Source organism: Sminthopsis crassicaudata, chromosome 2 (genome assembly GCF_048593235.1).
Source record: "Sminthopsis crassicaudata isolate SCR6 chromosome 2, ASM4859323v1, whole genome shotgun sequence".
Lineage (NCBI taxonomy): Eukaryota > Metazoa > Chordata > Mammalia > Dasyuromorphia > Dasyuridae > Sminthopsis > Sminthopsis crassicaudata.
This window is the reverse complement of record NC_133618.1, coordinates 424,557,744-424,584,319: the sequence shown is the minus strand read 5'-3', so window position 1 is coordinate 424,584,319 and position 26,576 is coordinate 424,557,744.

The window sequence follows — 26,576 nt, the reverse complement described above, 5'->3', positions numbered from 1 at the left end:
CTACTCACTTAAGCTCTAAGTACTCTAGACAACTCACTGGGACTATGAATAGTGAAGATGATGTCCATCTCAGTAAGGAGAGGGAGTTTCCCCTTCAGGGAAAATGATACAAATAAAAGCATAGATCTAGGTCTTATCCAATGCTCCCCCTGGTATCAAAAGGCTTATACTAATGATGCACAGCAACGTCTGAAGAATATGAAATTAAGGACCACCAAGAGAACAACAGAATCATGCATGATGGTAGAAAGCTGGCTATAGCATGATACAAACCAGAATTATATAGAAGTATTAGAGAATTCATCTGAGAAATGTACAAAATTAAAAAAAAAATAGGCTGGTTAGGAGCAAGAGATGATGAAAGGATAGCCCACAAATTCCACTGGAAAGCTCTCACCCTATTGAGTGGCTTTTCCATAGGCAGCCATGGTCAAGAGTCCCATAGAATAGGCAATCATGAATTCATTGTGATTGGTATTATTGGAGAGAATATTCTCATCAAGGAGGTCAAAGGTCCAAGAGGAGTATTGGAGAGAACCCATCTGCTACTGCAAACAGCACCCTCCTCCCAATATGTCTTAACAGACAATCTTCATGAGTTGTAGGAACTGAAATGTTAATTATCCTATGGACAATTTGGTGAGGAGCATCTTCAAACCCTCCAGTTCAGCTAGGCTAGCAACAAAATATATAGACCTGTCTCTCCATGTAGGAAGGAACTTGATTTCCAGAACTCATGCTCTAGTCCTTGGGACCCCAGAGTGAATGAATGAAATGACCTTGGTAAGTGAAGGCAGAGCTGTTTAGTCACAGTGAGCACTGGGTGTTTATGACCTTCCCATCACTCTACTAGACGGTGTGAAAAATATGCAGGAATAGTATAAGCAATGGTTCTTGCTCTCAAGCAGCTTATAATCTGATTGGAGGGACAAGGCTAACATGTGAAACAAGAGTGAACAATATGACAGAATATAATTAAATGCAGTTATTTTGGTTTAATTCATTGTTTGGATAGGTGCCAGTTACTATAAAAACTCCATCACTTTAATGAGCTCATTCATCACCCTGCAGGGCAACTAATACATATCCATAGCTTTGCAGTGCCCTTCAGCCCTCCACAGAAAAGCAGGAGGCATAGCATGGGTTCTGTCCATATTCCCATGAACTCACAACTTTTTATCTTTATTTGTGTGTGTGTGTGTGTGTGTGTGTGTGTGTGTGTGTGTGTGTGTGTGTGTGTAAAGGATAAATCCAAGGTTGGGGCTCTTAATGAGCCTGTCCCCCAACACACCAGAATAATGCTCCAGAACTAAAAGGAAGAAGAATGGATGAGTATGAGCTCTAGATGGACCCCTTTAGACAAAACACTTCTCTTCTTTCAAACTCAGATCCCACCTCAACAATAGAGAGTTTGGACTAGGTGGTCTCTCACGTCCCTTTCATCTCTGATGTTCTGTAAGTCCATCCATGAATTTGAAAAGAGAAGGAAAGCCGTGGACAAAAGATGCAACCAAACTCTGTGCTGCGGGAGAGGAAGGAGCTTCTAAATTTTCTGACCTATTGAAAGAGTTCCCAGAGAAAATTTTCACACCAATATTTTTTCTAAATAGAGGATTGAAATTCCCCAAAATGGAAAGTTTCACATGGTGAATCTTCTCTTCTAATGCGATTCCTCTGGACAAAGGAGTCCCAAACACACCCCACAGATGCACCAACTTGCTCCTGTTACAGACAGCATGGCTAGAGCCGGGAAATGCAGGTGAGCTTCTGGCACAAGGACAAGGTTCCAACCCTTTGGATAATCAGCAACAACTTCCCAGAACAAAACCTTAGACTTTCTCACGTGTAGGTTTGGCTCCAAGGAATGTAACTTGTCAAGCCCTGCTCATCACTGAGCATCTGTCCAGAGTGGCTCAGGCCCGATTTCTCTAGCAGGTCTGGAGTTTTCTAATTGCCTCTTTTCTCCACGTCCTTGAAACCTCTGCCCCAGACACTCCACATGTTATTTCCAGATCTTAGAGAAAGTGCATTTATTTTTGCAGTCTTAATCCTTCTGCTCTTTCAGTGTTATTATTAATTGTCTTGTTCAACTCTGTGTTCATTATCTTAGCAATGCTAACGGGTTAGGGATTCAGGCAAGGCTTCCAAGCTACTCCCCCAGCTAGTATTAGCTCTGTTGGGGAGTATCGTGGGAGTGAGGTGATTGGGTCAGGACTAGAATACACAAAGGAAGACTGGAACTGATCACTCCGTCTCAGGGAAAGATGCTGAACAGACCCCGTCTCCAGTGGCACCGGGATCTGTTCCTCCTTCTCCGGGTATGAAGGGGCTGAATGGACCTCACCGCAGATAATAGGAAATACCTTCATTCTTACATGTTGGGGGAGTGTAGAATGGGGGTCGTTTTGGAGCTAAAGCATAAAAATAACATGTAAGAAATCGGAAAAAGTAGCACTTAGTCCAATGCCAAAGACTCTCAGTACAATTCTCAGCACAGACACTTATTATATATCAGACCCTGGATAAAGTATTTAATTTCTCAAGGCCTCTATAAAGTGAGATGATTGGACTAAGGTTCTTTACAACTCTAAATCTCTGATTCTGTGATTGGACTACTTTTCTTTTTGAGTTTAGGGATTATTTTTGTCTATGATTATGTTTGTCTATATACAGATCCAAATATTAATCACTATCAAAATGGATCCAAGTTCTCTGTTTCTTCCAGTAAAGAAATATCAACTCTCCTACCAGATTAGACCCAGAACTTGTTTTTTAGATCCTAAAATCAATGTGACCTGACACAAAGTGGTCTACTTTAAAAATAACCACAGACAATAGCAATCTAAGAATTTAGATCTAACTATTCAGACCCTCATTTAGTTGTTTGGAGTGGGGATGAGACTGGGGGATGGGAAGGGAAGCCATTTAGAAGATTTATGTGAACTGATGCAGAGTAAACTAAGCAGAACCAGGAAAACAATAAGCACAATGAAAGTGAACATGCATAACGATAATGATGAAGAATGGTTCTGGAAAAAGAGTTGAGAATATATCTTCCTTTCATTCCAGGGGCAGAAAATTATGGCTATGGAATGCTACATCTAATGTGAGATATAGAAGTTTTGAGCTGCTTTTCCCACTCCCATTCCCCCCCCCCTTTTTTTTTTTATCTTTGTTACTAAGGTTGTAACTGGATAGGGAAGGGAGGAGGAATGTATTTGAAAATTAAGGCAATATGAAAACAAAAGGTGTCAATAAAAATAATATTTTTTTTTTATTTTAAGGAAAAGTTCCATTTAAAAATCTATTGTGTATAGGGGAAAAAAGAGAGAGAACTCCTCTGATTTACATTGAGCCAGAAAATTCTCGTATGTGTGTATGTGTGTGTGTGTGTGTGTGTGTGTGTGTGTGTGTGTTTCCTTTCTGTTAGTGTTGGCCCCCATCATTGTGAACAAGCAAATCCACTGCATGGTACTTAACTAAAAAAAAGAAAGAAAGAAAGAAAATCAACCAATGAGGACATTCCATAACCTATGGCAATTAGTCCCAACTTGGGAAAAGGGCTTGAACATCAAAGTAGGTTGCTCTAGCCTTCAGCCTCCCTGCTGCCCCAGCTTTCCTCCCCAAGGGAGGCCCCAGGAACACATCCAGGGCCAAGCACTTGTTTCTCCTCATTAGTCCCTGCTGTGACTGTTCACCGTCCGGAGTAAAGCAGGCTACCCAGAACCAAACAAGTCGGTACCATCAAAGGCCCCATGGCTCTCCCAGCACAGTCTGTGAATGAAATGGTATTTGTAATCCAGGGATCCAAGTCTGAGCTCTTCCTAGTGCCCGACGCACTTTGGCTCAACGCTGCCCTCCCGAATAGCACTTCTCCCAAGAGCTCCTCCATGAGACAAACATCTGGACAGCAGAGTTTGCTCTCTGACATCTGACTGTCACATCATTTAGAGAAAAATGGAGGTTAACAAGGAAGCAATCGCTATCATCATTTTAAAATCAATAGCACTGGGAAAATACTGACAATACTTGTGTGGTCACAGGCAAGTTTTATAATCTCTCAGAGCCTGCCTCCTTCATCTGTAAAATGGGGATAATCACTACCTACCTCACAGGAGTGGTTTTGAGAAAAACACTTTGTAAATCTAAAAGCACTATAGAAATGTGAGTGATTATTACTAGGAAACCCTGATCTGAGATAGCAGATACCAGCCGGACCATAATATCTGCCCTCTTTAAGCAGTTAGCTAACTATGGTAAGTGGCTATTCCCTTCTTGATCACCCAATCCCTTTGAAATCTCACTAGTTAAACTTGGGGCTTATTCTGAGCTTTTCATCCTAAGAGCTCAGGCACTTCAGCCTTTAATCTGCTCCACTCTACAGTGAGGTGGGTGGCCGGGTTTTAGCCCACATGTGGGGTCATGGCAGACTCAGCCAGGGAGGGAGCTAGATCTCTAAGGAGAACCAGAGTCAGACTAAGGACAAATGGGATTGTCTGGGACCAGAGCCTTCAGCATCAATGATGGAGGCCAAGAAGGTGGCCCCTGACAGCATGACATTAGGGTGGGAAGGAATAAGAAGGAGATACACAAGGGACACTTTTAGTACTAACTTTGATTTAAAAAAAAAAAAGAAAAAGAAAAAGAAATTCAGAAGAGAACACAGGGTGATTTTGTTATTGCCCTATTAAATTTAATATATACTTTAAAATAAACTATAAGTTCATATATGAAGCCATCCTCTTTTTTATTGTTCTTTGTACATGGAAAGATTTGTATTTGTTGATAAGATCATAATCAAAAAGAAAAAGTCTTACTTTTATAAATGTACCTATTTTTAATTCCAGATAATTTTCTCTCTCAGATCCATTTTATTTATTTTATGATATCAAACCAAATGTGATACTATGACATCTCAAAGCTTCTGGTTGAGAATTTATTCTTTTAAGGAGTAAGATCCTGGGATGGGAGGTGTAATATTCAACATTTGTCTGAGCTGCATAAATACCTTGTGTCCTCTCCATGCCCTTATAATAGTCCCTGATATTGTAGCAGGAGTCTTCTCTGTGTGTATGTGTGTATGTGCCTGTGTTTCTATATCCCTTTCTATATATGAAAATATGTATAGTGTGTGACATATGGGGCAAAAACAGAGGGGAGAAATACAAATGTGGGATATGTGGCACTGGATTTGGAGGCAAAAGACCTGGATTTAAATCCTGTTCCTAATATTTTACAGAATCACAAAAATTCAGAAATGGAAGGAATCTCAGTCACCAGTCATATCAATAACAATGGGAAAACACTAAGGATACTCACGTGGTCATGGGCAGGTCACAGATTTTCTTAAATTTAAGCTGAACTATGCCTGCCATCTAGGGGAGGGGGTGGAGGGAAGGAGGGGGAAAACTCAGAACAGAAGGGAGTACAAGGGATAATGTTGTAAAAAAAAAAAAAATTACCTATGCATATTTACTGTCAAAGAAAATGTTATAATTATAAAAATTAATTAAAGAAAAAAAATTTAAGCTGAAATAAGTTCTGCTGTTTTTCAGTTATAACTGGCTCTTTGTGATTCCATTTGGAGTTTTCTTGGCAGAGATAGTGAAATGGTTTGCCCTTTCCTTCTCCAGCTCATTTTACAGATGAGGAAACTGAGGCAAACATGGTTAAATTTCATATTTCTTAGGGTCACATAGCTAGTAAGTGCCTGAGACCAGACTTGAACTCAGGAATAGAAGTCTTCATGACTCAAAGTCTACTATCTGCTATACCACATTGCTGCCCCTGAAGTGGTAGTACTCATCCCCCCAAAAGAATCCCTATTTCAACAAACCAAAAAAGTGATAATCCACCATCTACTTGGAAAGCCTCCAGTAGAAAAGACTCCATTATCTCCTATAGCTTTCAGATTTTGAAAGACTTCTATTTCTCCAAGCCTCAGTTTCCTGTAAAAATAGGGAAATAATACCTGGGCTGCTAATCTGGGAAAGCAGTCACAGGAACAAAGGATTTAGAACTACGAGATACTTTAGAGATCATGTAATCTAATCTCCTTTATCATTTTGCAGATAAAGAAATTGGGTCCCAAAGAAATAAAATAATTTGCCCAAGATGATACAACAGTGAATAAGAGGAAGATCTGAGATCTGAACACAAGGGCTTTGGACTCCAAACATGATTATCTTTCTTCTAAGCCATGAAATTCACTAAAAGAAGGAATGTGCTATGTATGCATATGAATGTGACTCAAAGCCAATGTCGATAAAGGTAAAGGAAAAACCAGACTAAGGACTCTTAGACCATTTGAAGAGGCATTGCTCCCCTTCACCTGGTGAATCAGAAAAGACTTCATGAAGGAGGTGGTCCTCAAGATGAACTTTAGAGAGAGAGGAAATAGAAATACAACTCAATGTGAAAAGGACAGTATTTGGAGTCAGAGGACTTGGCTTCTTCTATTTGACTTGAGTGACCCTGGGTAAGCCACTTATCTCTGCTAGCCTCAGTTCCCTCATAGAATGGAAAACTTAGACTAGATGACTTGTGAGGTCCTTTCCATCTCTTAATCTCTGAGTCTGTGAACAAGGGAGATTAGGGAGAGTATAGCATTCTCAGGCTCAATCCTCATCTCTGTAAATTCCCCTTAGCCCCTGAACTTGATATAAAATGCTCCTTCTGCTTCCTCATTTAATTGTTAAGCTCTCCCCTGAGAATATTTCTTCCTTCTCTAGTCTATTCAATAGACAATACTCATTTATTCATTGCCCCAAGTCTTTGGGGTGAAGCAGAGGGGCTGCTATGTTTCTTGTCCCTTGTTGTGGCTTCCAGACCATTCTTCTACCACCATCACTCACTAAGTTTCCCTCCTTTGAGATTCAGACCATGTAAGCATGCACATTCACCAGGACAGACAGCTGCACACTCACACATGCAAACACACGTACACAGACACATGACCCACAATACATAGAAATCACCACAGATATGCAAAGGGCACATATGCGCACACACACACACATACACATATATACTCACGCACACATATGCATGCTGCACAGCATGGAATGGCGGTGTAATCATGCACCTGCCTCTCATTATTCCTCAGCCATAAAAATGTGCTTGGGGCCGTGAAACTTGGCAGTGCCTTCCATGTCAGCTGGGGCTGGGACTGGAGCCGGGGTGTCCCTGGTTCTGCTACTGCCCCAGGGAGACCATGGGGCTCCTCCATATGACATCAGCTAGCCCCCACCCAACTCTACACACACACACACACACACACACACACACACACACACACACACACAGCTGGGACTGCTTCACATGGTAAAGAAACCTTCTTCTTTTGTCTGAATTTGATTTGTCCCTTGCTTTGTTTAGACTAAGGGAAGAAGAGATACTTCTGGAGATGAGATGAAATAGAGTATATATACAGGAATAACCTAGAGGTGGTGGATTTTTACCTTGCTAAAAACTCTCTAGAGATGAAATATGGTGAAAGTAGCATGAAAGTTCCCAGTGAATTAACAAAGTGCCTGGCACATAGTGAGTAGGTATGTAAGAATGCTTGTTGATTGATAGAGATGTGAAAGGGCTCTCCAAAGGGCATCCTAAACTTTTCAGGCCTGATAATCACAGAATCATAAGGTCACAGAGTTGTGAAGTTAAAAAGAACCCCTCTTTTTACCAAGGCCTGAAGAACCCTGAATGTAACTACTTACAGTTAGTATATTTAGCAAGCTAGTAAGCTGCCCTCTCCCTCCTATCCACCTCTATGATCCCTCCTGTTGATGAGTTCCCTCAGAAGAATGTAATCTCTTTGATTACTTTTTGCTTCATTTGAATTTCCAGCACTTAGCACAATTTCTGGCTCATACTGTTGACTTGACTTCATCTTCCTCATATGATATCTTTAAACAAAATTTGATTTGTGGTTGATGCAGTGATAATAAATAGACCCAAGAGAGCAACAAACACAATGCCTACAACCTAAATGGAAAAATCACCAAAAGAAAGTTGAACTCTGAAAAAATTGGGAGGAAATACCTTTAAAGAGGAGATAATAATATACTATATCAAGCAAAGAAATGGAAGAGGAGGAGGAAGAAATGGAGAAAGAAGAGGATGAGGAGAAGGAGGAAGATGGGGAGAAGAGGGAAGAAGAGAAGGATGATGACAAGAAAGAAGACAAGGAAGAGGATGAAGGAAACAACAATGAAAGGAAAGAAGAAAGGGAGGGAAAAGGGGGAGGAGGAGGAGAAGAAAAAGAAGAAGGAAGGAAGGGAGAGAGGGAAGGAAGAAAGAAAAGAGATAGGAAGGAAGGAAGGAAAGGAAGAGAGAGAGAAAGACAGAAAGAGAGAGAAAAAAGAGAAAGAAAGACCAGGAGAAGGAGGATGAAGAGAATGAGGAGGAGGAAGAAGAGAGAAAAGTTAATTCAGCAAAACTAATACATTAACGCAGTCTGAGAGAATATGTAGCACCTCATTCTTATAGTCTTTCATCTCTGCAAAGAAGGGAGGGAAATGCATTTTTCTCATCTCTTTTCTGGACCCACATTTAGCTATTAGTATAAATAGCATTCTGTTTTCTTTTATTTACACTTATTTACTTTATTGTAGTACACAGATATGTTGTTTTTCTGGTTCTAATTAGTTCACTTTGCAGCTAAGTCTTCCTATTTTTCTCTAAATTCTTCATATTTATTGTTTTTTATAACCCACAAATATAACATTCATGTACCACAATTTGTTTAGCCTTTCTCCTATGCTCTTACTTTTTAATCTATCTATCTATCATCTATCTATCTATCTATCTATCTATCTATCTATCTATCTGTCTGTCTGTCTGTCTGTCTGTCTATCTATCTATCTATCTATCTATCTATCTATCTATCTATCTATTTATTGGTCATGAGAGGATTGAATGGTGGGTTTGGGAAATCAATTAAATAAAGGCAGAGAATACACAATATAATTAAAAAATAGTTCATGACAGAGCAAGATATCTAGAGCATCTAAGTCCTAGTCTGAGGATACGTCCCTTTGCTACCACATGTGCATACACATACATACACACTCACATATGCACACTACACAATCTTCCAGAAGAAAAGAAATAGTTTGACATAGCGAAAAGGACACTGAACTGAGACTTTAGAACCATGAGTTCTAGTCCCAGTTCTTCTATTATCTAACTATAACTGAGCAGGTTGCTTCATTTCTGTGAGCCTCAGTTTCTTCATTTTTAAGATAAGAAAATAGTACTGGATATCTAAAGTCTCTTTCAGCTCCTGGGAGAAAATTGGATAAAAATGGCCCAAAATTTGAGATCTGGAGATTAGAGAATAGGTTGAAGAAGTAGAAAGATGGGAGTGAAAGGATCAATGTACCCTATGCATGACTAATGACTGCTGAGAATGAAATGGGTTATAGAACCTTGACACAGGAATGAATGTCATTTTTGACCCCCAATACTATGCTAGGTACACTTCTTATACAAAGAAGTGTAAGACATAGACCTTGCCTACAATCTAGTTGAAAGTACTCAGTGAGAGAACTCAGGAAATTAAGTAACAAATTAAGTGATATGCAGAATAAGAAATCAGAGAAGAGAGGAATTTTCTGAGCATTGGAATAGAGAAGTCTTGATGAAGGTTGAAGGACTTGAGTTAGACCTTATGGGACTGACACATGGGGCCAACACCTCCCTTGGGAAATTATATCAAAACATCCTAACAGAAAAAAGTGATTCCAAAGTGAAACAGGCTGCCTCAAGAACTAATAGCCATTCATTACCATCACTGAAGGTCTTTTCAGAGTGGCCCTTATTCTATATGTTATAGAGGAGATACCTATTTAAGAAGAATTGGAATAAATATCCCTTAAGTTCAAATCTGGCCTCAGACAATTATTAGCTGTGTAACCTTAGGCAAGTCATTTAATGCCAATTACCTTCAATTTTTTTTAATAAAAAAAAAACTATATCAAAACTAATCAGCACATCACCTGAGACTGACAGTAAATGCAATGTTCAATACCTGTGGTTCTCCACCTCAGCTCTTCCTTCTATCACCAAAATCTGACAACCCCATTTCTACCTCTCTTGGGAGAGAGCCCCTTATCAGCCATGTCATCTTCTTTAACTAGGATTGCAAGGAACCCAGAAAAGTGATACAGGGATGAGGGAAGGACTGTTCAGTATGCAGACTTAAGAACTTTGTGGTTTACATACTACAAGCAGGATATCCAATTTGCTACCAGGGGCAATCAGCTTCCCGATACACAAGGCATGAAAGCTGCCCCCTCCAATTTCCTGGGTCAAGAGCTTCTAACACTTTACTTGCTGCTTCTGTAAGGGAGCAGGGGCCTCCAACACAATGATTGTCTGTTTTTTTCACATGATGAACAGTATCTGAACAGATTCCCTTGATGGGAAAACACTTAAAATATGAAAATGAATAAAACTGGGAAGTACCTCCTGCTGACGAGCTAAGGGCTCTCTGAGCCTGCCTTGCTTTCCTATTACTCTCCTCCCCCCCAACTTGCTCAATAAAGGGAGAGTAGAGAGCCAGGGTAACCTGCTCTGCTTTTATAAGCTCCCAGACTCTTCTTATTCACCTACAAGCCCACACCAAAGTGAAGCTGGCTAGAGTAACAGTGACTAAAGTAACAGTAACTAGGGTATCATAAAGAAGGGCAACACAGACTAGGGATATGATGACTGAAACATTGTTCAATTCAATCCAGTTCAATCCAACAAGCATTATTGAATGACTTCTAGATACAGTGTACTAGGAAAGTAGTCTATGCACTCAAAGAACTTGGGAAGGGGGGAACAATATGTATAAAGATAAGAATACATAGTAGCTATAAAGTAGACCAAAGTGATTTGATTGGAGGGCCAAGGGAACAGAAGTTATTTGGGGAGATCAAAAGGCTTTCTATAGGAGATGACCTTTGAAAAAAGATGAAAAGAATATTAAGGATGCCATGAAGCAGAAAAGAGGAAGGAGAGCATTCCAGGCATAAGGTATAAGGAACACTATAGGCGAAAATAACAAGAGGTAGGGGATGAAACATTGTATGCAAGGAAGAGCAAGTGAGCGTCTTACTAACCAGAATCATCAATAGGGTATAAAACTCAATGGAGTAATACTGAACAAGCTAATGTTGATTTGAGAAAGATTAAGCTATTCTAGGCTTCAGGTCAGACCTTTGACAGGACCTTGCTTACAATAAGAACTTAGCAAATATTTATTGAACATTTATTGAATTGAATTACAGCAGACCAAAATGAATAAGTTGCTTTGTGAACCAATCAGAATCAGGATGCATGATTTTACCTTCAAGTATACCTTTAAGAAGGAACCATTGATGAGAGAAGAGACAAAAACATAAGATAATAGGACCACAAATTTAAAGTTAAAAGGGCCTTAGAGATCATCTTGAGCAATATCCTCATTTTACAAATTTAAAAAAATCCTCATTTTACAAATTACATTTTTTTAAAAAAAGTGCAGTAGATAGAGTGCTTGGTCTAGGTTTGGGAAAATGAGTTAAATATGTCTTCAAATATCTGGATAAGTCACATAACCTGTTTGCCTCAATTTCTTCATCTATACAATGAGGATGATAATAAGCTTGGATTGTGGTGAGGATTAAATGGGATGATAATTGTAAAACATATAGTAAGTACTATATAAATGTTGGTCATTATTATTACTTTTCCCCCAAAGTCACACAAGCAGAATTTCAATCCAATTCCTCTGACTTCAATTCTAACACTATATCACACAGATCAGGACATCAGCCCAGACTCAGATTTAAGAATATGATCATTGAAGGGACAAAGTAAAGTCAGCATCCCCACCCAAGCTTTTCATTAGCCACCAGGACACCAGGTATGTGAGGCACAATGCTGAAGTCTCTGGAGCCATGGAAAGGACCCTGAGGGATATGGGACTACCATGGAGTCTGACTGCCCAGACTGTCCACTGGATGTTCCCCAACTTGGCCAGCTTCTGAGCCCTGTCACCCACCACACCCAACTCCTCTCTCCCCAATGAATCCAATCACTGGGTAGAACCAGAGTAAAACACAATGTCTATGGGGAGACAGAAGCAGGGTGGGGAGGGATCTTTGGCAAGATCCAGAGCACGTGCATTAAGTTCTCTCCCCTCCTCCAACCCCACCCCCACCCCAGCCCATACTTGGCCCAAGCTCCCATTCAGGGCTTCAGCCCAGACCACACGTAAGGAGAAAGAAGAGGGAGGGAGAGAGGCGCCAGTTGTCTGACCTGGGCACTGTAGGGTGGAGCAAGCTAGGATCATTGCCCCTGTAGGCATTTGACTGTCCATTTTCAGAGATTCTTTCAATATCATGTTGCCCAATGCTCACCATTAAGAGGACATAAAACTATCTCCCTGGGTTTCATTTTCGGGGCAGATGGGGGCAGATGTGATCAAAGCCCTGATCTTCATGCCCAAACTCAACAGGTCAGAGAAGTCTTAACTGAGTCACACTGAAGAGACACTGAGGAAGCTGTTAGAGGGGGTGTGGGGCCTGAGAATAATAGCCCAGTGGGGAAAAGGAGGGGGAGAAGAGGGAAAGAGGGGGGTAAGAAGTGGAGGGGAGAGGGGGTAGCTGACAGAACAATGGCCCGGGACCTGAGAGACTTGAGTCAACTCATTCCTGTCATCAAACTTTCCAGTCACCTGCTCGGAAACCTGAGGGAAAGATTAGGGAGCCAAACACATATTGTTTCTTTTGTTTGAGGTGCCAAGTTTGGTGGAGATGAATTGGCCATCTGTTCAACTCCCAGCAACAATCTGGCAAGCCGTAAACCTCCTCTTTATAAGTTGCCACTTTCCATCAGTGCTAACAAAAGTCAGGGGGAATTACTCTTTCCTCCCTACTCAATGGCCATCCCACCACTGTGAGCCTTAGCCCTCCACCTCTCCCTCAATGGCTCAGAACACCACTGGATACAAAGGGAAAGAGATCCATATAGTCCTAGAGCTTGCCTCCATTGGTAAATGGTGACTCAAAGACCTGGATAGGCAATCTATAGAATGGTAGGTCTAGAATCTATATGGACAACTTTGGATCTGTTGATAAGCTGACGTAGAATGATAAAAGGATAAAAGTTCATAGGAACCTGAGAGACCATTTTGTCTAATTCCCTCCTTTTACAGAGGACTCTGAAGTGATTTATCTATAGAAGTTAGTGGCACAACCAAGACAGAGACCCATCTCCTTCACTCTCACTTCTGTGTTCTTTCTTCTATCCTATGGTTCCTCCCCGTTAAGTTTCCCACAATTGAAGATCAGGATGCATTAAAGGGACAAAACAGGCAATGTGAGCAGAGAGTCTAGGGATCTGAACTCTGGTGGCTGGCCTCTTGAAGATGAGTCTACCCAATCTCTCTCCTGAGCTCTACAAAGCTAGATAATATGCATCCCAGTATTTACCTGGTATTTCAGGGCAGCTACCTCTAGTTCTGAATGGCAAATAGAGACAAAGGAATGGAAAGGCAAATTAAAGCCTGGATTTTTCCGGAAGCTCAGAAGATGTTAGAGCAAAGGTTTTCATAAAGTCTCAGAGCTGACTCAGCTCATTTTGAAGAAAGGACAAAGTATTCATAGACAGTGTCCAAGCCCTGACTCTGGGCTCTGGTTTTGGAAACTCACCCTGATGGTCAGGACCACTTTGAGGGGCAACCTTTTGAGGGGAGGGTAGAGAAGGAGGGGTGCTCACAGTCGCCTGGGGAAGCTGCTTCCCTTCCCGAATCTGATTTATGCCGTGCAGACGCGGGAGCCCAGCCAAGCTGCAAACAATCAAAAACTGTGTAGAAAGCTTAACTTGCTTTTCAAAATGCCTGATTTATGCTGAGTTAATGGTGTCAACAGCACAAGGCAGGAGTTTGCTGCTGAAGAATCAGAGGATGGCAGACCCCATCCCTTCTACCCATGGCATTTCTTTCACCAAAGAAAGTCAGTGTCCCTTTGACAAATTTTAGGTCTTGTGTATCTCACCTCCAAATCCTGCCTGAGGGGACCCACTCAGTCATTCTGCTTCATAGACCTCAACCTCAACTGGGCCTTGGACGTGAGCCAGGGGCCGTGTCTACACTCACTCCCCACTCTCAGACAGACTCATTGCTGGCAGGTAACTAAATCCAGTAATTATTCCCAGTAACATTGACTGCCCCCCCTTTTCCCCTTATGTCTGCTGTTCTCTATCCAAACTGATTACAACCTAACAGAAACTAGGTTTGGGGGAGGGAGGGGAGCATAGGATTTAGGAGACTTGAAAGAAAATTCAAAACACACGTTTGCTGCTTTGACTCATGTAACCCAATGCCCCTCCATCGGTGTGGCCCATCATTCTTCCTTCTCCCTGAGGACAACCAGGGGTCTCTGCCCTACACTGGCTCACCTGTAGCCCTTTCGGCCACTTGTCCTACACCCCCCTGGGAGAGGCAGCATGTTAAGTCACTAACACCCAGAGAGATGAGACAGGATGAGATTGGATTCTGGGCTGCAGTCTTGAGGGTAACTGGGGTAGGGGCCCAGGAGGCAACCAGCAGTTGGAGTCTGGGGAAGTGGCTAGCTTTAGTTCTTCTCTGCCCAGTAATTCCCTTACCTCCCCCACCATCTTAATTGTAGCTCCATCTCCAGGGCTCTGCCCAGTCTCCTGCCTATTTCTCTGTTGGCTTCCCCAACACATCTCCCCTTCCCCCTAAGGAGGCCCAGAGTTAGTTTTCCCTCCCTAGGCCACTGCACCTGCTACATTTAATTGTTGGCTTTAACCCCTTCTCTGACTTGGTGTGGGCTGTCAGGCACTTATGCACCCTTCTATATAGCAGGGGAGGCCACCTGAGGCCAGAAAGAGCCAGAGCTGGAGGCTGTATAGAAAGGTGGGGGGGGACCCTAAAGAGGGGAGAGAAAGGTAGAGTGGGAGCAGCAGGCTCTGCAGCAGCACGGTGTTTATATAGAACGTCCTTCTAGTAATCAGAGTGTGCACTCCAAACATGTGGCTTCAATCTTGCCTTTGAAATGTGCGGCAAGTGGGGAGGGGGGGGTGCACCCTGCTGCCAACACATACTGTACTCCCCTTTGTGGAGCCCGTCAGTGCCTTTGCTGTAAACTAACAGCTCCGAGGACTGCCTGCCTGCCAATGGCACCAACACTTTGTTTGCAAATTGGATTCAAGTTGGTAAAGGCTGAAAGCCCTTTCCCAGTGGACCCCCTCACCTCCACTCTCAGGACAGAGTGTAGGCTAACAGCAGAGAAGCTCCTTGTCTATCCCCTCACTTTGTCCTTCCAGGTGCACCCTGGCATCCTGCCCACCCTGGACCAGCTGGCCCATGCCCATGGCTGCTTTCCAATAGGGGAGGAAGGGGTTCAGTGAAAAGAGCACTGGACAGGGTTGGGGTACCTGGATTCTAGCCCCTGCTCTGCCATGAACTTGGGTGATCTGGGGTAACTATTCTTTCTGGATCTAATTTACTTCCTTTATAAAATAAAATAAAATTAGACTATACATACTTTGGAATTGACAGCTCTAAGGGTCTATAAATCTAGAAGCCTTGAGTGAGCATTCTGTCTCTGGGGCTACTGATCATTGAGTTGCATGACAATGGATATCACTTCATCCATGTAATGGGCATCTAAAGGGAAAGAAGCATCCCAGAAGCACAAAATTTTCAAACTAGATACCAGTTAACTCTATCCCATTCCCTTTGTCCCCAGCCTTCCTGGGGTCCCCCCCTCCTTAAGGCAAACCAATTAAAATGCAAGTGGAAACCAAGCCTTGCAAAGACATGTGAAGACATTCCTAACAGTTGAAACAATATTTATGCATTGAAGGACCATTTGGGGGCTTTTCTCCAAAGCATCATTTTCCTTGGAAGCTAGACTCCCATCTGTGAGAAGAGAAACTTGACAGTCAGGTTCAGGTGTTGCCTGCTCCTGGCCATCAGGAGTGCCAGTTCTTTGGAAGAAAGCCCTTTCCTTTGAGCCAGCTTGATTTTGCCCAAGCAGGTCTAGTAGCTGACCGCCAAGCTAATGCTGGACACTGCTGGCTTGAGAGCAAGATGTTCAGCTTCTCCCTGATTTGGCTGGATATTTTATAGAAGAATGATTGAAAGTGACAGCACCAGTGAATGAATAAGAAATCTGTAAGAGCTGACAAAGAAGATAGTACTTTGTCATTTTTGAAAGTGTGACAAATGAATGCCTCACAGTTTGGTATTTGTTAGGAACTGGATGAAGAACAGAAGAGAGGGTGAGGAGAAAGAGGGGTAGATTGAGAAGAGAAGCAGAAAAAGTAGCTCACAAAAAAAAAAAAAGAACTAGGGGTGGGGTTGAATTAATAATTAGCCCAGACTGAGAGGGAGCCCAAAGTGCACAATGGGTATGAACCCCTTTCCTTTTCGTTTCCCTCCTTTTCTACTTCCCCCCACCCCCTCCTTCCTGCATCTTTCTCCTACTCTAGCTCCTCTTCTTTGTCCTATACATGAATCCTTTATGACATGCTCAACCAGGTCTGGTGCTGTACTCGATAAAATTATCCAGGCAAGGAGAAGCTATGGAGTGAACTGTCAACTCTGAGCAACAGGGCCCTACTGTGATCTCCCTTCCATAGTAAGTAACCAAATTAGTTCTCATTATGTCTCCCAATCTTTGTAATTTCCTTTCATACTTATAAATATCAGGGTAACAGTGTGTGGGGGGGTGTGGGGGGTGGGGGGGTGTGTGTGTGGGTGTGGGTGTGTGTTCCATCTTTCACACAACAAAAGGAAAAAAGATGTCCTTCCTGATCATTTCTTTACTGGGTTCCAAGAACAGAAACACACCGCTACTTGTCAAAATTCCCTGGGATCAATTCTGACTTTGGAGGAATTTTGAAGCAGGCATGTTGCCAAATAGCTATGACCTTAGGTAAGTCCCTTAACCTGTCTGATCCTTAGTTAAAAAGCAGCTTTTTGTAGAGGAAAGGGTCATGGAGTCTTTATCCCTAGGTATTAGGGCTGTCTTTACTGCTTCCTGCCTGTGTGATGTTGAGCAAATCTCTCAGATTCAGTTTCATCATCCCTAAGTAAGAAGTTGGATTAGATGATTGCTAAAATCTTTTCAAACTCTAAATCCTGTAATCTCCTGTACAAAAAAAAAACTTGGCAAAAATTGTTTGGGAATCAAAAAATGAAAAAGTCAAAAGTTTATAGATTATTCCAAAGTTTCTTTCTTGTACATTATATATACTTTATGATTAATGAATTTATTTCTCTACATAAAATTCTTATAATGTACAGAGGCTTTGGAGTAATCTATAAACCTTTGGCCTTTTTCTAGTTTTGTACATATTAAGCATTGAATAAATGAATGAATAAAAGAAAAAAAAATCATTTATTAAGTGATTCCTTTGTTCCAAACACTGTGTCAGGATCTGGGGATACAAATACATAAGCAAAAACAGCCTTTGTCCTCAAGAAGCAAACATCCCAATGAAGAAAATAAATTGTGTTTTTTTTAATAAGTATTTTTTATTATAGCTTTTTATTTACAAGATTTATGCATGAGTAATTTTTCAGCATTGATAATTGCAAAACCTTTTGTTACAATTTTTCCCTTCCTTCCCCCACCCCCTCCTCCAGATGGCATGTTGACCAATATATGTTATATATGTTAAAGTATATGTTAAATACAATATACATATACATGTCCACACAGTTATTTTGCTGTACTTTGAAAGAGTGTACAATTAGCCTATGAAGGAAATAAAAAATGCAGGCTGACAAAAATAGAGGGATTGGGAATTCTATGTAATGGTTCATCTCATTGTTGAAGAGGGCCATATCCATCACAATTGATTATCATATAGTAATGTTGTTGAAGTATATAATGATCTCCTGGTCCTGCTCATTTCACTCAGCATCAGTTGATGTCTCTCCAGGCCTTTCTGAAATCATCCTGTTGATCATTTCTTACAGAACAATAATATTCCATAATATTCATATCCACAGTTTATTCAACCGTTCTCCAATTGATGGCATCCACTCAGTTTCCAGTTTCTGGCCACTACAAAGAGGGCTGCCACAAGAAGAAAACAACTTGTAAAAATGGTGCACAGTCAGGAGTTCCTCAGCCCAGAAAGTTACAGGGCTTCTAAGTGGAACTTTAGAAGAGATTGACATACCCTGTCCAAGAACAATGATAGAGTTAATCTAATCTTGTTTTATGGTTTCCCTGAAAAACAGAAATGAAAATTGGCTGTGCCTTAGCACTTAGGAAATGACTAGTAGCCAGTGTAGGAGTCATTTCATCTGTGTACAATAGGATCAGAGATTAGTTGGAGCAAAGTTCAAAATAGACAACAAATTAAGATAAAAGATAAATAAATGTAAGAAGAAAGCACATGTACTTGCAATAGTTCCAATATGACCTTTTTAAAGAATCTACAAATTCAGAAAAATAAGGCATGGACAAAAATAAAGACATTGATGCTTGTTACTACCACTTTTGAAAGAAATTTAACTGATACAAAACAGTTGCCACAAAGAATTAGTCAAAAGAAGTCAGAAACTGTGTTGGCCTGCAAACACTTGATCTCTTGCCAAGACAATGGCCAAGGGCAACACCATTTTAGAATGCAATCTCATTTACAAAAGTTTACAGAGGACATTGGAAGATTACAAATAGTATTTTACAATCAATCAATAAACATTTATTAAACTAATCAATAATTTTACAAAATAATGAAAAGAAGCTGAACCTGCAAAGAAGTTAGCTCAGACCTAAATAAGCTAGTCTTCCTAAGAGAATTTATAGACAAAACTGGAGGGACAAGAAGAAAAAATGAAAAGGAAGAAATCTGTCTATGTTTCTATAGAAATCTATTCTCTCAGTGATCTACCTCATTTAGATGTGACTACCCTAGACCTTAGTATACTATGTGATGAAGTTTTGAAGGCACTAAAGAAGGTAATGAGTGTGGGAAGAGACATTAGACCTAATTAAATTCATACAGAAGAATTCCATCATAGCAGTAAGGTCATTTTCACTATTTCAAAGGAGATAATTCCAAAACAACCAAAATTATCACAAATAGTATTTTATTCCTTTCTTTCAAAAAAAAAAAAAAAAACAACCAAAAATCACTATCCATTATACCAAGGGAATAAAAAATTACTAATCCACATGCTTAAGTCATATAAAATATAATGATCCTGAATGCATGATAAAAACATAAAAAAGGAACAAATAGATAATTTTCTATAGAAGATGAAATATTTAGACATACAGTTGTTTAAGTGTAATGGAAAGAACAGTGAACTTGACATCAAGAGATTTGAATTTAAATCCTGACTGGAACATTCATGATGTATGGGCAAACCTTCATCTAAGATTCAATTTTACCACTTATAAAAATGGGAGTAATAATGATTGTTATCTATTCCCCTTGGCAGAGTAGAAACTGGCCTTGAAGCTGGGAAGACTTGGTTCAAGAGGCTCCTCTTACATATGCCCTGTGACTCGGACCATGTTATTTAATCTCTTGGTATTTCAGGACAATTTCTAAGACTATAAATTGCAGAGGTGGTATCAATCTGCATTGGTAGAAGGAATTTCCTCACCTGAGAATTCCTTATATCAGGGAAATCACACTAGTTACTAATAATCTCAAATAGCACTTGTAGTATTTTCTGTGAATACTGGCTTATTAATATTCCCTATTTAGCAAATATTATTCCATGTTTAACCACAAATTGACTTTTTATCACTCATTCAATAAATATTTTTTGAGTCCCCAGTATGTGCCAGGCACTGTTTTAAGCACTGGGGATACAAAAAGAGACAAAAGGAGTTTACAATTCAAGGGGGGAAATAACATGGAAACAAATAAATATAGAGAAAATTATATACAGGATGGATAAAAGAAAACTAAAGAGGAAACGCACTGGAATTAAGAAGGGTTAGGGAAGTCTACTTGTAAAAAGTGAGATTTTAGTGGACTTAAAGGAAGCCAGAGGTCAGTAGATGGAGAAGGGAGAGCATTTCAGGCATGGGGAATAACCAAAGAAAATGCCTGGAGCTGAGAAATGATCATGGAAAAACCAGGAGATCAGTATCACTGAATCAAAGAGTATGTGTTGGAGTAAGGTATGATCTGCCTACATATCAGTAAGTTCCTATGAATCCAATAGCTAAAGTTGTGAACTCTATTTAGACAAGGAATGCAATGCTCTACAGATCACAATCAGTTAAGCAAACCTCATCTGATCCTGGTATGCAAAGTTAGCAAATTTTCCTAATCACAATGCCCTTGTGGTGAGTGAGAGGGAGAAGAGGTGTGATTGGAAGTCCAGACTACCTGAGGCTGATTGACTGCCTCAAAGAGCCCCCTCTCTTTCAGTCCCTATAAATCTGTCCAGCAAAGCAATTGGATAGAAAGAGCCAGAGAGCTGGGCTCTCAATTAGGGTACACACCCACTATACACCCAAACCACCATTTGTTTAGAACCCATGGGACTGTAGGGCTGGGGAGCTGCATATTTTGATGCCAGAATGTAATAAAGTGCCTGATTCATGATCCTTCCTGGTAACTCAGAACTACAATTTACTCTCATCTACCTAACCAAGTTATTGTAAAGAAAGCATTTTGTGAGCCTAAAAAGTTATATAAACACTAATTAACAATAACTTTTAATAATACTATTATCTTTTGCTTTTGCTTCTTAACTTTTTAAAAACCATTTAACTCTAAAGAACATAATACAGACTCAAGAAAGGTACTGATTATGAATGTGATTAATGTAAAAATAATGTTAATGCTTATATAGCTAGAGCTTATTATGTACTTACACTATGCTAAGCACTTCACAAATATTGTGTCATTTGATCCTTAGTATAATCTTGAGAGACAGGTTCTGCCAAACCCATTTTATAGTTGAGGAAACTGAGGCAAAGGATAAGATTGTCCAAGTCAGGTTTTCCTGACTCCAGAACCATTTCTCTATCCTCTGTGCCACCCCGATAGTTACCTCTGATATTCAATAATAAAAATATGAACCCAGAAATAAAATTATTCAGTGATCCACTGAGCATAAATATCAAGTGAGGTCAATATTCTTCTAACATAACAATAGGGAAACATACTCAGTTAAAGTATTCATCAGTGTCAAGGAGGATGACCTTTGCAGAGAAGAGATCCCCCCATTAATGGATATTCTGATTCATTAATGAAAGCATATCAGTTGCACTGTGTACTGGGACATTACAAAACTGAGAGTCACCATTATACAAAAGTGCTCAAAATCTCACCATCCGCACTGGGGGAGGGGAAGAGTAGATAAAAATGTATAATCCAGATTATAGTGTAGAATTGAATAGGCAGGTCATCCCATTGTATACCTTGAAGAAATAGAGCAAATGGAAAATGATCTGATCCAGAATTTAATAAGAGTAGGAAACTGGGCTACGCTGAATTCAGGGAGCCACAGAGCACTTTCAAAGATCCCTATGTATAGTTACAAAGTAAGAGTTGCCCATCTTTATGCATTCACTCATTTAAAAATTTGATTTAGAATTTATTGTGGGCAGAGAACTATCAGAACTGAAGTAGATATAAATTTTAAATTATAATAACATAATCAATTTATAGAGTAGTTTAAAGTTTTCAAAGCGCTTTGCAATATTATCTCCTTCGGGTCTCCCAATAATTTTATAGGATAGATGTTATTACAGTCCAGAAGTAGCTGAATGGTACATTGGATAAAACACTAAATCTAAGGTTAGGAAGACCTGAGTTCAAATGTAATCTCAGACTAATAACTATGTAACTTTAGACAAGTCACATAATCTCTTTTTGTTTCAGTTTCCTCAACTGTGCAGAGCTGTTGTGATTATTAGATAAGACAATATTTGTAAAGCACTTAGCACACTTCCTGGAATATAATAGGTACTGTATAAATGTTTATTTCCTTCCTTTCCCCTTCCCTTCTTTGTTCCCTATCTTTATTTCACAGATGAAGAAACCCAGATTCAGGGAGATTTGTATAGGGTTCCATGGTTAGTTAGTGTCTGAGGGAGGATTCAAAATTAGCTCTTTCTGACACATGAGATAAAAATCTCTAAAACTATGTTGCCTCTTCAGGATAAACCAACTCCAAGAACTTGTTTGTTCTTTGTTCTGGAAGAGGACCTTGACAGCAGGGAGGTGATGCCATGAAATACAAGTGGATTGGATTTTCAGTGAGGGAGGGCTGTGCAAGGTCACCTGCCTCACTTTTCCCTCCAGAGCCTCTGGGTCCAATGGCCAGAGATAGATCCAGATGACTAGAGCTGGTCTTGGATACATCAGGAGATCTTGACCTTTTTAATATAAGGTCTTTAACAGGTTTCAGTTTGACTGAAGCTAAGCACATTAAGGCTAGGTAAGAATTGAAGCTAAAAATGGTCTTTTTTGTCTAGTCAAAAAAGATTTTTTTAAAAAAAAGAAATCTATCAAAAAATTAAAAAAAAAAAAAAAAAAAAAAAGGAATCAATCTGGAAGACCCTCAGGGTTTCTGTCCAAAACAGAAAGTTTTGCTATTTACATTCATTCTGGGGCAATTAGGGCCAAAACAGCGATCAAGTAGGTTTGACAAGGATATTTTGTTTTTTCTTAGATGGGTCAACAAAAGGTACCAAAAAGGTAGGGAACTTACTGTTTAGTAGAAGGACTACACACCAACACAGGTAAATAGCACTTCCTTGGTGTTGTCAGGAAAATGTGTGTTCAATCAGACAGAAATTCCTACTTTGTTTTCTTCCCTCCTCATCCTCCAGGACAATTTCTCTAACCCTAGAATGATGAGATAAGATTTTGACCAATCAACTAGCTCCTTCTTATCTAGACCAAGGGTGAATGTGAAAGGAGAGAAGCCAAGGAAAAAAGCAGTATCTTGGGAACAGCCCTGAAAAAATGGTGACATAAGAGTCTATAAGAGTAGAAGTCACAGAATTCTAACAATAACACCAACAGTACCAGACCCCAAAGGCATACACAGGTGCATCTGATTTTTACTGAAATTACCCAGAATGGTAATTCTTGATTCCTCAATCTTTTCTTTCTCCTTGCCTCCTTCTCAGAGAATGATCTATTCCTAAAACTTATTTTCATTTCTTTAACATTCATTTACCTTCCTTTTCCAATTGTCTTAAAAGCCAGTTTTTTTGTTGACTGTGATTACTCATGGCATTATTAAAACATTTGTTTCATTATTCATATGTATTTGAGAAAAATAATGGGAAGGATTGAGGATAGTGGGGAGAAAGGAGAGAAATAGATTTTCCAATTGCAATACATATTCTCTAGAGAAGTTTTCCTGACTCAGGGCTCAAATTCAATTTTACAAATTTCCAGATCAAAGAGAGAAACTTAGACCTGGACTTTTCTATATAACAAGTCAAGAGTTTGTTTAGAAGAGAGAACATCTTGGTCATTTTCCCTTTCCATTGTGTCCCCTTCTTGAGAAAAGGAAAATCAATCCTTCAGAGGAGAGCTTAAAAAATGGCTAAAGAGGTTGTTCTCTTTGGCTAAAGAGAAAGTCATACCTTAGCATTGTTGTTTGCTGTTTATTTGTTTCTTTCGAAGCCAAATAGGATCAAAGTCAAATAAGACAGGAAGAGATGTAAAGCTATCAATCAGTTAGGATCTAGCTCCTAATGTGACAAATCTTCTTTTGTCAAAATTATTATTTTCTTTTTTGGGAGGTAGAGTGGGAAGAGTCACCCTTTATTTCTCTGGCTTGTTCTCCCACCTAAGAAACCCTAGTAATATTCATATTAAGCTTTGTGTGTGTGTGTGTGTGTGTGTGTGTGTGTGTGTGTGTGTGTGTGTTTTGTTTTACCAAAAGGAGCACCAAAAAACAAGCAGTTAGATTGCCTAGACATCTCATTCCTTCCTATTTTTTCAGTCTTCTTATAATTATTCCCCTCTAAACAATACATAAGTCTAATAAAGGGTGATACTCTAAGCAAATTAGGTGAACAAAAGTTAGGTCTGTGAAGAAGGAAGAAATTTATGGCCAAAGAAGAACTAGAGAACATTATGAAATGTGAAATGGTTAATTTTGATTATATTAAAATTTAAAAGTTTTTTGTCCAAAGAAAATGAAGGCAGTCAAAATTAAAAGGGAAACAGGAAATTGGAGGAAAAAATTTTATATCTAAGGGCTCTGAAAAAAGCCTCATTTCTAAAACATATAGAAAATTAATTCAAATTTATAAGAATACAAGCCATTCTCCAGTTGATAAATATATGAACAATTTTTAGATGAAGGAATTACAACCATTTCTAGTCATATGAAAAAATGCTCTAAATTACTATTGATTCAAGAAATGCAAATTAAGACAACATTGAGGTACCACAATACACTCCTTAGATTGATAAAGATGACAGAAAAAGATAATGTTGAATGTTGGAAGGGATGTGGGAAAACTGGGACACTAATGCATTGTTTTTGGAGTTATGAATTGATCCAACCATTCTGGAGAGCAGTTTGGTACTATGCTCAAAGGGCTATCAAACTGGGCATACCCTTTGATTCATCAGTGTCTCTCCTGGGATACTGTCTATATCTCAAAAAGATAATAAAAAAGAGGAAAGGATCCATATGTGCAAAAATATTAATAGCAGCCTTTTTGTAACGTCAAGAAATTGGAAAGTGAGTGGATGCCCATCAGTTGGAGAATGTCTGAATAAGTTATGGTATATCAATATTATGGAATATTATTGTTCTATAAGAAATGATCAGTAAGATGATTTCAGAGAAACTTACATGAACTGATGCTAAGTGAAAAGAGTAGAACCAAGAGAATATTTTACATAGCAACAACAAGACCATATTGATGATCAACTCTGATGGACATGGATCTTTTCAACAAGGATGTGATTCAGGCCAGTTCCAACAGACTTGTGATGAACAGAGCCGTCTGCTTCCAGAAAGGACTACAGGGACTGAATATGGATCACAACATAATATTTTTACCATTTTTGGTGTTGTTTGCTTGCTTTTTTTTCTTTCTCATTTTTTTCTTTTTTGATCTGATTTTTCTTGTGCAGTATAACAAATGTGGAACTATGTTTAGGAGAATTGCATGGGTTTAATCACTAGTGGATTACTTACTGTGCAGGGGAGAGGAAGAAAGGGAGAAAAATTTAGAACACAAGGTTTTGCAAATAAATGTTGAAAACTACCTTTGCATATATTTTGAAAATGAAAGGCTGTTATTTTTTAAATATCCATACTCTAGCCATTTCATCCTACTTTGTTTTCTTCACACATAAAGTTCCATCTCCCACCTCTGAGCATTTGAACTGGCTGTTCCCCACACTGGAGTGCTTTCTCCAGCTTATTAACTACCACCTCCAAGAATCCCTGGTTTCTTTCAAGTCTCAATTCACATGCCATTTTCCATAGGAAATTTCATCAGGGCTCCCCAGCTGCTACTGATTTCTCAAAAATAATCTTTTATCTATTCTGTCAGGACATTGCATCTCTCTCTCTCTCTCTCTCTCTCTCTCTCTCTCTCTCTCTCTCTCTCTCTCTCTCTCTCTCTCTCTCTCACCCCAATAAAATGTAAAATTGTTAAGGAGAAGAAAGGTGGTGTTTTTTGTTTTTTTTAGCACATTGCTAAGCACAAACTCTTAATAAAGAATTGTTGATTGATTGATTAGGTATAGGCCCGGTTTTGTTTAAATAGAATATGAAGAATAGATTCATGCCTAATACACAGAATATCAAGAAAATATTTTTTTCTTTCTAGAGAAAGACATGCAAACCTTTTGGTGGGTTTCCTAAAGACTGAGGTAAATATGACATAATAACACTGAATAACTAGATTACTAGGTTGTACAGATGGTGCAGCCTGTAGACCTCTCTATTACTTCTTTGATTTTTTTTCTCATTTAGGTTCCAAATCCATTTATCTCTATTTTATTAAGGATTCAATCCTTGTCTCAGACCCCTTTAGAATTCTCCTTTAGAATATCCATTTCTCTTTTCAAGTTGCTGTCTGGGGCTGCCATAAAAACTCACATGGTTCCCTGTAGAGAATATACAGACCATTTTTTCAGATATATGTTCCATGTGATTCTCCAGATGGTCTGTTTTAAAGGCCAAGCCTAGGATTGGCACAGGTGTGTGAACTCTGTCATTGTTGAAACATCAAGATTTGCTGAAACTTTGAGGCTATAAATTTGGGTCATTACCCAAAAAAAGGTCACTGCCTAGCAAATACACAGGACAATAAGTGTCCCTAATTGATCCAGGAGATGTAGAAATAGGGGGAATTTACACAATTCTTCTTGACCCAAATTGGACATGTTCCATATGATTGTTGGGAAAGTTATGAAGCAAGAGTGATGGATACAACAATGGTTTAATAAGAAAAATTTTAGGAAGCTAAAACTCAGGCTGAATTAAGGTCAGAGTGGATGCTAAGGACAACAAAAAGGGGCTTTTTTTTCTTTTTTCATCATTGGGGGTATGCTAGTAGATAGGGTAGTAGGCTTGAAATCAGAAAGCTCTGGAA